The following is a 15,693-nucleotide window of genomic DNA, read 5'->3' on the forward strand; positions in this document are numbered from 1 at the left end:
TTAAGCAAACACTTATCTGTTATACATGTGTATGCATAAACAATAGACACACTAAACAGAGAAAAAGAGCTGTAAAATATGCAGTCTGAGTTAGAGATCTCACCAGTGGTTGCATAAATAAAAGTTCAAAGTACCTTGTTTGGGCCCCAGCACCAGAAAAAATAATAGACAGCCATGACATTCATTCTTAGCTTACAATGCCGCCTTGTCTTTATGGTCGTGCAAAAGTGATACACGTTCGGTAGAGGCTGTATTCTAGAGTTTGACATCTTGCCTTTTCATGGGCCAGCCATGTGCAGTTTAATTTTCTCTCTCCATACTGGGCAGTGTCATTAACACTCGGCTCCTCACCAGCCCTGCAAGGCAGGTAAACAATCCCCACTCAAGAGCGTGCTGTGATGCTGAGCGAGAGTGCCCAGCAGGCCTGGTTATTAAATGCATTTTCAACCTATGATATTTTCAACATAATGATGGGTTTATCAGAATGCAATCCCAGCATTGGTCAGGGAGAATCTGGTCTTCAAATATTTACTGACTCCCTAAAGAAAGAAGCATGTTTCCAATACCCACAGTCAGCTTTCGATATTCCGCACACACCATTTACACAACACTCTCTCTGCTTCCACCTCTCCTGGGGCTTCCTACTCCCTGCCCATCCATACAGTCCCATATTAATGTCTCACTGCATAGATCAAGTCAACCTTTGGACATCCCTGGTATTTTCTTTCCACCTCACATGTTAACTAGATTCCAAAAAACAAAAAGCAGCTAAGAGGAAGTCTAGCACGGAAAAGAAAAGAACAAGACTGTAGGACGGAAGTCCAAGGACTACGTAGGGCAGGTTGACTCATCTCCAGTTGGGACCGGAAACAAAAGGTTGTGTCTCCTTGCAGGCTGAGTGATAAGTGGCCTGGCCTGCAGAGACTCAGCTTCTCAAACTGTAGGTCGTTCCCCGATGGTCTCACAACTGAATATTGAGGGGTGTGAAAATGTCTCAACAGTCAAAGATGTCTGTCAAATGAAGGACGCACAAACCGGAAAGGTTTCCGGCAGGGCTCCCGTGTTGCTTGCTGTTTTGCCTCTGAATACATGTGAGCATTGCGCTCAAACTCCGTGTGAAAGTTTCACACCATGCGCACACTTGGTCTGCACAGTGTCAGTCAACATGAGTTGAAACACCTCAACTCAGGTTTGAGATGCTTGTCCATACCCCTACCACCACCATAGGACCTTTACCAAAAAGTCACAGCCTAGACAGGAAGTGAGCAGAGAGAATGCTTAAAAGTTGTGATGAGGATGCTGAAGTGTAGTGCTCCACAATTGATGGCTTCTGGTGCAGATAGGGAAGGACTCGATTTTCTTTGAGGGACTGGGAATTTGACCCTGCTCCAGTGAATATATTTGCAACATGCACTGAACTTATTGGTGGTTGCTTCTCCTTCTTCTTCTTCTTCTTCTTCTTCTTCTTCTTCTTCTTCTTCTTCTTCTTCTTCTTCTTCTTCTTCTTCTTCTTCTTCTCCTCCTCCTCCTCCTCCTCCTCCTCCTCCTCCTCCTCCTCTTCTCCTCCTCCTCCTCCTGCTGCTACTGCTGCTCCTCCTCCTCTTCCTCCTCCTCCTTCTCCTTCTCTTTCTTCTTCTTGTTGGGGTTAGGGGAGATCACAATGGTGAGGTTGCCCTTGGAGAACTGGAAAGTGAGTGTGATTGGTGTTCATGATGTGAGATTTCCAGCTAATCAATAAAACTATTATGAAAAGAAAAAAGAATTGCAGCACTTTTACCATAAGTACAAAGTTTCTCTGACTATTAAACATAATGGAAAGCAAAGACTTCATATTCTCCCACTGTTACTGCTCACCATGTATCAAATTATTATATCTTAGGGTTGTGCTATCAGAATGTTGGATTTTAAAACTGCTATTTGAGGCTACAGGCAGTACATTTTTAAATGTCCAATGTGTTAGCCCCTACGGTGTACTCAACAAACTGATTTTCTTCCTTTAAGAAAAAAAAAGCTATTTGACCTCAGATGGATACAGCCAGAGAAAAACATCTCCATGATATATTATAGTCAAGATGTCAAAATGACAAAGTAAAGAAAGGATGTTAGAAGTTACAGGAAAATACCAGCTCACCTACAAGAACAGAAGCCTGAGAACAGCATCAGGCCATTCATTATCACCCTTCAAATCCAGGAAAGCATAGAAGGATATGTGTCAGCCCCTGAAGCTAAAGAAGTACTAACCAAGATTACTGCATTGAGCCAGGCTATATTGTAACATGGACAAAGAACTAGGAACATTTCACGATAAGCACACACTGAGACAGTTCATAACCACCAAGACAGTACAACAGAAGACGCCTACAGGAATGCTATACACAGAGGAGGGAGAAAGACGATCAGGAGATAACAGAAAAGAATTGATTTCATGAGAGCAATGGATGAATGAAGGACAGTTGAGACTGGATCCATCATGTCTAACAGGGAATGGATCCATCATGTCCAACACAGAAGACCAGCTATGATACTGACAGGGGAAAAAGAATAATCCAACAATGATCATCCAACTGATCAGAAAAACAACTTAGGAATTCACAAGAATTAGTAAACAAATCAGGAAACCTTAAATGCAAATATCCGCAACTCGCCAATACAGAAATATGAACTGGATGAATGGATTAAAAACAAACTAAGCTAACTCTCCTCTGCCTTGAGAAACAGTGTGACAGGTAAAAGCAGATTAAGAGTCAAACTATGAAAGGTAATATATCCAATGAACAATACCAATGTAAGTGGGTGTAGAAGCTTTGATATCTGATAATGTAGACATCAAACAAAAATTAGTCTAGGGAGATAAATAAAGCAGCTACATCCTAACAAAAGGAACATGGGACATCTGCTGTGTGAGAGAGAGAATCAGAGAGACCAGACCGAAAGAAAAACACACAGACAAGAAAGAAGGGACGGGTGGATCTGGGAGGAGCTGAGGTCGAAGTGAATGTGGCCAAAATACATTGCACAAATTTCTCTAAGAATTAATAACGTGTCAGTTTAAAACAAAATATAACAATTATAAATACACGCTTTGAAATTTGGGGCTCTAAATTGTGTAAGAACAAACACTATTGGACAGGAAAGGTTAAATCAGGATTGATAGAATAACCCACTTTCACCTTCAGATACATCATCCAAACTGAAACTCAACAAAACCAGTATTGCACTGCACCATAGGTCAAATGGACTCAACAAGTTATACAGAACATTCTACCCAATAGAAACAGAATATATGTCCTTCTCAGCAATCCATAGAACGTCTCTAAAATAGACCATATTTTAGGCTACCCATTAGGTCTTCCCAAATAAAAAACCCATTCAGAGCCTGCCCCACATGTGGCCCATACATATACAGCCACCAAACTAGATAAGATGGATGAAGCAAAGAAGTGCAGGCCAACAGGAATTGGGTGTAGCTCTCTCCTGAGAGACACAGCCAGAATACAGCAAATACATAGGCAAATGCCAGCAGCAAACCACTGAACTGAGAACGGGACCCCCGTTGAAGGAATCTTAGAAAGGACTGAAAGAGCTTGAAGGTGCTTGAGACCCCATATGAACAACAATGCCAACCAACCAGAGCTTCTAGGGACTAAGCCACTACCCAGAGACTATACATGGACTGACCCTGGGCTCCAACCTCATAGGTAGCAATGAATAGCCTAGTAAGGGCACCAGTGGGAGGGGAAGCCCTAGGTCCTCTCCCAGTGAACTGAACGTGATTGTTGGGGAGAGGGCGGTAATGGGGGGAGGATGGGAAGGGGAACACCCATAGAAAAGGGGAGAGGGAGAGGTTAGGGGGATGTTGGCCCAGAAACCAGGAAGGGGAATAACAATGGAAATGTAAATAAGAAACACTCAAGTTAACAAAGATGGGGAAAAAAGAGGTAAATAAGCACTAAAAAATAAAAAATAAAATAAAATAAAACTAGAGGTGAAGGGAACAAGTTAATGTGGATTCCAGTGAAATACAGAGAATTTACTAGGGAGTGTTGAAAACTTACATTCAATAAGATTGGGAAAGAATCAAGAAGGAATAAATAAATTGTAGAACACATAAGACTAAACTTAAATCAAGGGTCTTAGGAAACAGCCCAATGTGTAAAACACTTGCCAAGAAGACATGGGGACCACCGTTCAGATCCTGAAAATCTACATATAAGTCAGGCAGCCTGACTGTAATGCCAGCATTGGGAAGACGGAGACAGGAAGTGGCAAAACAAGCTATCCAGCCATACCAGCTGAAGTGGGAGCTCTGGGCTCAAGTGAGAGACCCTGCCTCAGTGGATAAGACAGAGAGCAACAGAGGAAGACACCAGTACCAATTCCATACCTCCTTCACACAAGTACCCATGTACACCTGTGCCCACACATGCAAATAAGCATGTACAAAACAAACACACACACACACACACACACACACACACACACAAAGAAAACAAAACTATAGACCCATTTCTCTGATGAACAGAGACACAAAAATTCACCAAGAACACATTAAGAAGACTGTATATCGTAAGCAAGTTAGTCTCACTTTAGGGAATAAGAGGTTATTCAATATGCACAAATGGAGAACCCTAATCCAGCACATAAGCAGACTTAGGGCCAGAGCCACATGTTCATCTCAGTCAAAGAAAATGCCTTGACAAAGTTCAGCAGCCCTTTATATTAAAAAGCCTTGGGGAAAATAAGAACAGAAGAAAGATGCCCCAGCACGATAAAGGCGACCTACATCAAACCTATAGCCATCATTATAAGTGAAGGAAGTTGAAACCATTTCCTCTAAAATCTGGAATAAGATAAAAATGCCCATTCTCTCCACTCCTATTCAATATATAGTGCTGAGTCTCAGCTATACATGAGAAAAAATAAAAGGGTTACAGACAAGAAAAGAATAAGTCAAATGATACCCATTTGCAGACAACACAGTCCTATACTTAAAGCTTTAAAGACCACAGCAGAAACTCTTAGTCCTTCTAAACACTTTCGGCAAAGTAACAGAATATGAAATCAGCATTAAAAAATGTGTGGCTTTTCTATTCACCAATAATAAAGCCACCGAGACAGAAATCAATGAGAAAATTCCACTCACAGTAACTTTTTTAAAAAATACATTATATACACCAAACCAAGGATATGATTATATTTCTGAAGACAGTCTATAGATTCAACCTAATCCCCAGTGTAAATTCTAATGGCATTCTTTGTAGAACTAGAAAAAAAAAAAAAAAGACATTATAGCAAAAAACACACCCTCAAACAACTAAAGCAATTGTGGACAGAAAGAGAAATGGGGAAACATCACAAAACCTGATCTTCAATTACTTTGCAGAGCTATAGTAATGCAAACAGCATGGTACTTTCTCAAGAACACGCCCACTCAGCTACAGTCAAATTTTGATAAGGCTGTCAAAACCAGTCAGTAAAAGATAGCCCTTTAACAAAGGGCACTGCAAACTGGATCTCCATGTTGCCAAAGAATGAGACTAGATCCATATTTCTGAGCACAAAAAAAAAAAAAACTGATTTAAAATGAATGAAATGTTTAATGTAATCTAGAAAATTTTAAACAGCTACAGGAAAACATAGGTAAAACCCTGTCAGATGCATGCAGAGGCAAGGACATTCTAAAAGGATTCCAAGAGTGTCAGAAATCATCCCAAAATGTTATAAATGAGGCGACACAAAATTAAAAAATGTTCCATCTAACAAAGGAATTGATCCCCCAAGTAAAGACACTTCTGCACAGTAGGATAAATCATCTTTGCCAACCACACAGATTAGCCCATAAACCGCAGCTAAACATTAGAAAACAGACGATCCAATCAATAAGTGAGCTGATGAACTGAATAGATCTCAAAAGAAGAAATCCTAGTGGTCCACAAACTCTTGAAACGTGCTCAGTGCCCTTTGTCATCAGAGACATGCAAATTAAAAGTGCCTTGAGAATCCACCTCACCACAATCAGCATGGCTGGCTAATGTCAAGAAACAGCGTGGAGCAATGCTGGTGAGGATGTGGGGGAAGAAGTGCAACCCTTACCACTAATAAGTGTGTAAACTTCTACAGCCACTATGGAAGTCAGTATGGGGGTTCCTTAAAAAAAAAACTGAAAATAAAAGTAGTGTGTGATTCAACTACACTACCCTTGGGTTAACGCCCAAAGGACCCACACAGCACAGAGATACATGCATTCCTGTTTCCTGCTATACTATAATAGCGAGGAAATGAAGCCAGCCCAGATGTCTATCCACAGCTGAATGGCCAGAGAACATGACGTGAGTATGCACATGACATTTTATGTAGCCTTAAAAACTGAAATCATATCCAGAAAAAGAAAATGGACACAGCTGAAAATCACTACGTTAAGCAAAACGAGCCGGGCTGAGAAAAACAAATTCTGTATGTTTACTCTTATATGCAGGACTTGGGTTTAAAATTATGTATTTGTGTTGTGGTTTGCCTTGGAGTTATCTGTATTTTGATGCTAATTCCGCTGCCTCAAGGATGACTGCCTAGTCACGCATTCAGAACTCACATGACTTTACCAGAACCTTCTCCCCATTTAATTTGTAAAATACAGGTGAGGGCAGGTACAGGATAGAAGGAGGCCTGTCATTGGATGAGAAGGAAGGATGGGTGGGAGAGAAGTTTGAAGGAAGAGGAGGAGACTGGAATGGAAAGGAGAGGAGGGGAGAGAGAGAGTAGCCGGTACACAACATGGAAAGCAACGTTAAGATTCCGCTCTGTGTATTCACAGATTTTTATTAACGTTCTTAAGGGATGGATGGTACTGGGCTTTGTATGCTTAGGTGGGCAATTATATCTTATCAATCGGGTCAAAGGTTATTGTGTTGTGTGTTCTTTCGTGTGCAGATTTAAGTGTAAGGCTAGTCTGGGTCACCTCGGAATTGGAATGTGTGCTTCTGGCAAGAAATCCAGCAGATATCTTGGGGCACTGCAGTGTAGACCTAGTGGGGATAGAAGACAGCATTTTTATATTTTATATTTTTGCAGCAACATATTTGTGTGCATCTGTTCATATGTGTGTATAGATCTTGAGACTAAAAAGAGGATCATGGGAAGGGAGGACAAGATCTTGAGGGAGGGAGGGAGAGGGAGGGGAAGGGAGGGAGGAACAAAGGGAGGGGGAGGTACTAGGACACAAGTGCATAAAAGCAATAAGAAAGACTATGTGGAAAGAATAAGGGAGGCAGCAGAGAGTCGAGAAGGGCACACAGGGGCGGGGCAGTGGGGAGGAGAGATGAGCGTTATGATACGTAAGCATGGAAATGCCATGATAAAATTATTACTCTGCACTAACCACTGAGGCCAGTACTCTCCAGAGCCATGTGGTGATTTAAGTATCCTGTACTCATTAGGGGACCAAAAGGACTTCTCAAAAGAAGTCACTAGAGAGCTACCATCCAAAGAATGAGAAAGTACGTACCAGATGAGCAAGAAAGAGGAAGTGAGGAGACCCTCGCTATCTGAGGCAAAGGAACAGACAAAAGCCCTGGGAAAGCCATAGCGGGCTTGAAGGGCTGACCAACAGGGCAGCAGAGACCAGGGGCAGCTTGGAGAAAGAGACTGTTGGTCGCTGAGTAGAGCAGAGGCCACTCTTTGAGGGCCTGAGAAAGGATTTATTTGTGCACCATAATCATCATCAACTAAAGTGGCATAGTTGTTACTGTCACCGTTAAGATGAAAACCGGTGCCAGACATGGTGCCGCGTGCCTTTAATCCTAGCACTCAAGAGGCAGAGGCAGGCAGAGCTCTGTGGGTTTGAAGCCAGCCTTGTCCACAGAGTGAGTTCCAGGTCAGGCAGGCAGAGGTATATAAAGAGACCTTGTCTCAAAAAAAAAAAAGATGGAAACTGCTACTTAGCCCTATGACACTGGAGCAGATTAGAGTTTAAAACTACCTGACAGATATTTTCCCTCTCAATAGGGCACTGTTTCAGCATGAAGTTTGGGGTAAGCAATTTCCCCCTTCCCAGTCCCTCAGTTCACCTATCTCTGAAAGCTCTGGATGGCTTGGTCTCTGAAGTGGCTTCCCACAGTCTGAGTCTTAGGTGTGTTTTCTGGCTGAGTAACAAGGGGGAAAGTGAGTAGACTCCCAAACCAATCTTTATCTAGGGAACTGCAATTTACCAAACAAGAAAATCAAGGGGAAATTGCAAAGATGAGGAGGGATAGGCCTTTTTTTAGGAACAACAACCTAATCAGAAGTCACTGCTTGGGAGGAGATGTCACAAAAACCCTGATTTGGAGCTTTGGGGAGTGCGTGCCACGGGATGCAGGCAATTCACAACGTGAGATGCTTCTCTGAGGCAGCGATGAATCATGCAAGGTGGTGTCAATGGGCTGATGTTTCACAACACGTGACCGAATTCCTAGTCTGATTCATAGAACCTTGCCGAGCTGCCCCTCCAAGCTGCAGTTCAGTGATGGGAGTTACAGACCTGTTCCTCTTAGAACAGTGCACACCCCAGACTTAAAGAGAAGGAATGAAGAGGTGAATGAATGAGTGGATGGGCAGCTGGCTCTGGGGCGGCCCCAACAACTCTGCCTTTTATCCTAGCATTGCCCTCTGGAGAACATTTGCTCTTATGACTGACCTTCTTAGGAAGGGGGTCCTCAAAAGTAGATGTTGATTTTGGAGGTGCTTGTAAGAACTCCTTCTACTGCAGTGTATGAAATTTATATACCGACAGGAAGCCAATATGGGTATGTTCATGAATACTACTGCCAGAAAAATGTAGTTTGGTGTCCCTGGTAACCCTCTGGGAGATGATACAGAACTTTGCTGGCCAATTCACAGCCTCAATCTAAATGGGGTAGCTGAGGATTTGAAATAAGGATGGTAAGAGATAGGTAGGTAGGTAGATAGATAGATAGATAGATAGATAGATAGATAGATAGATAGATAGATAGATAATACAAACTAACATTAACTCACCAGCTTTGAAAGATGATATAAAAGAAGTATAAAAACATCATTAGTGATTTTATATTATACATTGAAATGATTTATATATATTCAGTAAATGTATAATATTAAAATGAATAACGCCTGTTCTTTATTTAATTTAAAAGTGTATATGTGTACTAGATGTGGTAACTTGTGTATGTGGTGATTTAAGTGAAAAAGGCCACCTTAGATTCACAAATTTGAATACTTGGTTCCCATTTGGTAGAACTGTTTGGAAAGGATTAGGAGGCGTGTCCTTGTTGAAGGAGGTGAGTCAATGGGTGGGCTTTGAAGTTTCAAAAGACTCTCACCCCTCAGTGTGCCTCTTCCTTTCTGCCTGCTAACTGGGGATCAATCTGTAAGTTCTTAGCTGTTCCTGCTGCTTTGTCTTTGCTCCAATATCATGGACTCTAATCCTCTGGAACTGTAAGCCCCAAACTAAATGCTTTCTTTTAATAAGTTGTCTTGGTCATGTTTATCACAGCAATAGAAAAGTAACTAAGATGTCATGTTTGTCGTGTTTGTAATCCCAGTACCCATCCTGCCAAAGGCTGTCCTCACTTCCCTTGAGGCTGTGGATGCCCGGGCTCCACAGATGAGGTGCAAACACAGTAGGAAGAAACCCATGGTCCTGCTGATCCCGGCTTTGTGAATTTTTTTCTCCTTCCACCAACTACATAATAATTACCAAACAGAAATAAGATGAGTCTAAGTGACAGAAGGAATGCTTGGAGAGTAACGTTTTTGCCATTTATGAGGATGAGAGTTAAATTCCCAGGACCCACACTAAAGGCCAGGCATAGCCACACCCAGCTATAACCCCAGTCAAACTTGGGAGACAAGGAACTTGTTTGTTCACTAAGCCGTGCTGTATGGTTGCATTTTGTTACAGCAGTTGTAGTTCTTATTCTGATACAGACAACTAGTAAACATCAAGTTGAAGTCCTTAATTATACAGAGGCTTAATTATCCGAAACCCCATTATGTCCATGTTCTCAAGGCAGAGAGGAAACAATGAACGGGTTGCTAAGAGGACTCATGGGGTGTTGGATCTGGTGCCCTGAGTCAAGTGAAGAAAGAAACAGTACCCTCAGAGGTCAGAGTATGGGGTATGAACACAAGACCCCAAGTGGGCCATCCTACTTGACCCAGCAGGAACTTAGTCTGAGAATAAGAGAATAAGTTGTCCAAAAGGGCAACTTAATTAAATTGGGAAGGGCAGTTCACTCTCTAGAACCTCAAACGATAGGATCAGCTGGCAAGACAATCTACTCTTCTTGCCTCCTGTGCATTGGATTGATGAAGGAGATTCCCACCCTACCCAAGTATGAAGGGGACACTCAGCTGTTTGTGTCAGGAACTGTTTGGGTCAGGGAGACACAGTATACCACCCAGGTCCACACCGGCCTTGTTCTTGGAGTCAACATTCAGGGGCCTCAAGAGGGTCAGGCATAATGTGCTTGTTTGAATGACTCTATGAACTGTGGGCAAACAAGAATGGGACAGGGTCCCCTGGATAAGGAGTGTTGGTTATTTGGGGAACCCTTTCAGCAAGAGCAAAGTGGAAAGGAGAATTTAAGTCAGGTCCTTCCAGGTCCTTGCTGTTTCACAAGGGGCCACAATACTGGGCTTTAATTTGGGGTCTTGCACCGCAGAGCCTCAGAACTAACATTATTGTTGTATTATTACAGCGCTGTTCACTAGAACCAACAGCTGACACAGAGGGCTCAGGGGGATGGTGCAGCCGGAGACAGAAAAGCAATGGGAACATGTGCCTCGCTCCCGCCATAAATCAATCTGTCTCAAATAGGTCAAGCCTCCGCCCCTAACTGTGTGAACCCTTCACTGTCCTTTACGTTTCCCAGACTTCACACTGATACATTAAAGGCATGTGCCCTCTGCTCTCATAAGAAAGCACGGCCCTGTAACCAAGACAACTGGTTTTGGCCTCCAGCTCCCAGAAGGAAACCAGCTGTCAGTGATCACTGTCTCTCCTGGGCCCCTTCCTCCTAGAGCCTTGCCTTCCTTCCTTCTGTCTTCTTTGCTCCCAGTGATCTTGCTCAGCCAATCAGGAAGCGGTGTTGGCTTTCCACGCTGGCCTTCCTCAACATGTATAATCAATTCTTGTCTTGAAAGACCATCTGGGTTGAACCCTCAGAAAGAGGTGAACTTTGTTCGTTTGTTCTTTCAAGATTGTTCAGGCACCCAGTGAACGGTGAGCGTCAGCCCCCGGATTTCGCAGAGGCAGGCCCCAGGAAGGTGTGTGAGACCCTAAGCCACACCTGAGGATCGAGGAACTTGAAGCCATCAAAGCCCACTGTGGCTGCCCTTTTCTACGGTATTCGGGGGATCAGCCCCCTAACCTGAGTCAACCCCAACCAGGACTGACTCAGAAACCATCACTTCCCGCTGGGTGCCAGCATTTAGAAGTACTCAAGAGCAGAGCCTATTCTAAGATGTCTACATGTGTCTACCCCTCCCCAGCCACACACACACACACACACACACACACACACACACACACACACACACACACACACACACAAAGTAAGGCTGAAGGGATAGAAACCTACAGTCCAGATGGAGCTGCGAGAATCAACGGAAGAGACAGTTAAATCAGGACCCATCTTTCTAGAAGAGTGAGGATGCTCTCAAGTGTCTGACATAAGCTGTCCCTTGGGCATCCTGCTAGGAACTTGATTTTATTTGTTCTTGGCTTCCTGCTTTCTACGTACCTTCTGTATATTTAACTACTAGATGCACAGAGTAACTCCACCTAAGAAAGAGGGTGGCCACCTGGGACAGGCCCAGTGACACATTATTAGCCACAGACTTAGTGGCTTCAGAGAAATTTCATCTTTTTGTCATTCTGGGACTAAAAGAGCAAGATCCAAGGCTAGCAGGTGATTCTCATATGACTCCTGTCTCCTCAGCTTACAGATAGTCATCTTTCTGCTGCATACACACACATACACACACACACTACACACATGCACACACACATGCACGCATGCAGGCACACGTGCACACCTATGTCCTGACCTTATGTCTCACAAGGGCACCAGCCACAATGCACTAGAACCACTTGTAGCACACCTCGGTTTACTCTAATAAGTTTTTTAAGTCCCAGCTCTCACCTCCAGTCAAAGAAGCTTCTCTTTACAGCAAAGGAAGACCAATTACAGACAACTGCAATAGGGCATAAGCAGCGATCAGTGGATCATGGGAACCCAGCCCCAGTAGACACATCTGTTAACCCAAAGCGCCTTTGTGTGGTCCAAGGAACATCTCAGAAGGAGGAGCAGAAAGACTCTAGAGCCAGAGGACAAGGAAGTCTACTACGGTGATGTTGTGTAGACACAAGAATGGCAATGAAGCCACACCCATGGCGTCTCATCAACACGGTGCCTAAAGAAGACCTGAACAATGTTAATGCCAACACGCATGCTAACATGCAAGTGGGGAATCTCATGAACAATGTTAATGCCAACACACATGCTAACATGCAAGTGGGGAATCTCATGAACAATGTTAATGCCAACACACATGCTAACATGCAAGTGGGGAATCTCATGAACAATGTTAATGCCAACACACATGCTAACATGCAAGCGGGGAATCTCATGAACAATGTTAATGCCAACACACATGCTAACATGCAAGTGGGGAATCTCATTGAACAATGTTAATGCCAACACACATGCTAACATGCAAGTGGGGAATCTCATGAACAATGTTAATGCCAACACACATGCTAACATGCAAGCGGGGAATCTCATGAACAATGTTAATGCCAACACACATGCTAACATGCAAGTGGGGAATCTCATTGAACAATGTTAATGCAAACACACATGCTAACATGCAAGTGGGGAATCTCATGAACAATGTTAATACCAACACACATGCTAACATGCAAGTGGGGAATCTCATGAACAATGTTAATGCCAACACACATGCTAACATGCAAGCAGGGAATCTCATGAACAATGTTAATGCCAACACACATGCTAACATGCAAGTGGGGACTCTCATGAACAATGTTAATGCCAACACACACGCTAACAGGCAAGTGGGGAATCTCATGAACAATGTTAATGCCCACACACACGCTAACAGGCAAGTGGGGAATCTCATGAACAATGTTAATACCAACACACATGCTAACATGCAAGTGGGGAATCTCATGAACAATGTTAATGCCAACACACATGCTAACATGCAAGTGGGGAATCTCATGAACAATGTTAATGCCCACACACACGCTAACATGCAAGTGGGGAATCTCATGAACAATGTTAATGCCAACACACATGCTAACATGCTAGTGGGGACTCTCATGAACAATGTTAATGCCCACACACACGCTAACAGGCAAGTGGGGAATCTCATGAACAATGTTAATGAATCTCATGAACAATGTTAACACACACGCTAACATGCAAGTGGGGAATCTCATGAACAATGTTAATGCCAACACACACGCTAACAGGCAAGTGGGGAATCTCATGAACAATGTTAATGCCCACACACACGCTAACAGGCAAGTGGGGAATCTCATGAACAATGTTAATACCAACACACATGCTAACATGCAAGTGGGCAATCTCATGGCGTCCCATCTTTAGACAAAGAATTATAGGCATCTAGAGAATGCTGAGAGAAGGAAACCAGCCTCTTGGTTAACCTAAAGGTTATTCTATGCAAAGTGGTCAGCCCTGAAATCATAAACATATAAACCACTCTAAACATACTCAGAGGGTTGTGTTAATATATGTACATGTAGCCATAACAATCGAAAAGCAGATATCAATTGAGAGGGAGTGAGGGGGACAGGAGAGGAACTGGAGGGCAGGGACACGGAAGGAGTTGGAGGGAGGACAGGAAAGAGGGAAGTGATGTAATTATATTTTAATTTTTACCAACTCCATTTTTTAAAACATCCCACGTGCAGACACATTCACCTTTTGGAATCTGGGAAGTTAAAATTGTGACACTTGAATGCTTCAGTGTGAGAAGGCCCCATTTCCTTTCAGAGACCATCAGTGGGCCCAAGACTCCTGTAAGTCTGCAGTTTTCCGATAAGATAGGCAGGCCCACATGGGCTAAGAATACATGAAAGACTTCTAGCTGGGTGTGGTCCCGAATATAAATAATCTCAGAATGCAGGAAGCGAAGGCAGAAGGATGTAAAGTTGGAAGCCAAGCTGGCTACGTAGTAAGTTCCGGACCATCTTGGGTAATGGAGAGAGAGGGAGGTCGGGGGAGAGGGAGAGACCGTGTCAAGAACAAAAGCAAATAAAGAAACAAAAACAGAAAAAGACTTCTGTGTGAGATGCCTAAGGGAGCAGGAGGGGGCTGTGAGAGATGGCGGCGTGGGTAAAGCATTTGCCACACCCGTATGAAGACTTGAGTTCAGCTTTCCACAGCGCACTTAAACACCAGGCAAACATAGTCCTCCCTGGGCCTTAGCACTACTGAAGCAGAGATAGGGCATCCCTGGAGCAAGCTAGCTAGCGAGACGAGTCTGCAAATGTTCTAAGCACTGAATGTCCTGAGACAGCTGCAATCAGAGACACTCTGTCAGGCCAGAAGACCATCGGGCGCCTAGAGGAGACATCTGCATTTACATCTCAAATGCTCTGATGGACTAATTGGAAGGTTGTGCTGGATAATTTAGCCTCCAGCCTGCCCTGGGGTCCCTCAATCCCCTGTTAATGCCAGCTCTCCTTCCAGGACTAGATGGATTGTAAGGACGGTGGTTAATGGCATGTGATTCTGCCTTGGATTTTGTTGTGCTCATCCAAAATGTCTGAAATGTCCGAGTTGCTAGCACGAATCAGCGATCGTCGTACAAACACACACACACACACACACACACACACACACACACACACACACACACAGGGAAGGGAGAGAGGGAGGGGGAGGGAGGGGAAAGAGGGAGAGAGGAGGAGAGAGAGAAAGGAGAGAGAGAGGGAGGAGGGAGGGAGAGAGAGAGACCCATGTCCTAAGCCCCAAGCACATGTGGTTGCCTCTGCACCCCCTATGTGGCAATGTGATTCATGTCAAGGACTCTGAGAAGGGTGGAGATCACTCTGGTTTGTCTGGATGGTCCAGGCTTATTGTGTGAGCCCTCATGCCCTCTTGGTTACGGTCAGAGAACCAGAGAGATGAGACATAGGGAGGACTTGGCTACAAACCAAGGAACACAGGCAGCCCCTACAAGCTATAAGAGGCCAGGGAGTAGATTCTGAGCTTGTCCTGCCTGCCCTGTGATCTTAACCATCAAGGCCCACCTCTGATACCTAACTTCTAGAACTGCCAGATAAGTAACGTTTGGGGGCTTTGTTTAGTTTTGAGCCATGTAGTTTGTAGATATTTCTTAACGGCAGTGGTCGAAACGAAAACAAAAGCCAGAAAACCAAGAGTCACTTCCTGGTCCACAGAGTCGGAACTGCAAACGTGACCCAGTCGACGAGCCCATTTGAGTCTCAACCATTCACAAATAGGAACATTGTCTTGTCTTATGAGGCTGATGTGAAAACTAATGGTAATGCAAGAGTAGAAGCGAACTGTCTAGAGGAATAAAGAGGATTAGCAGGAAGGGGGTTTGGCATAAGGGGGTGCATGCTAAAAGTATATTGCATACTTGAATGGAAGTGTTCTT

The sequence above is a fragment of the Rattus rattus genome, chromosome 5 (assembly GCF_011064425.1).
Source record: "Rattus rattus isolate New Zealand chromosome 5, Rrattus_CSIRO_v1, whole genome shotgun sequence".
NCBI lineage: Eukaryota > Metazoa > Chordata > Mammalia > Rodentia > Muridae > Rattus > Rattus rattus.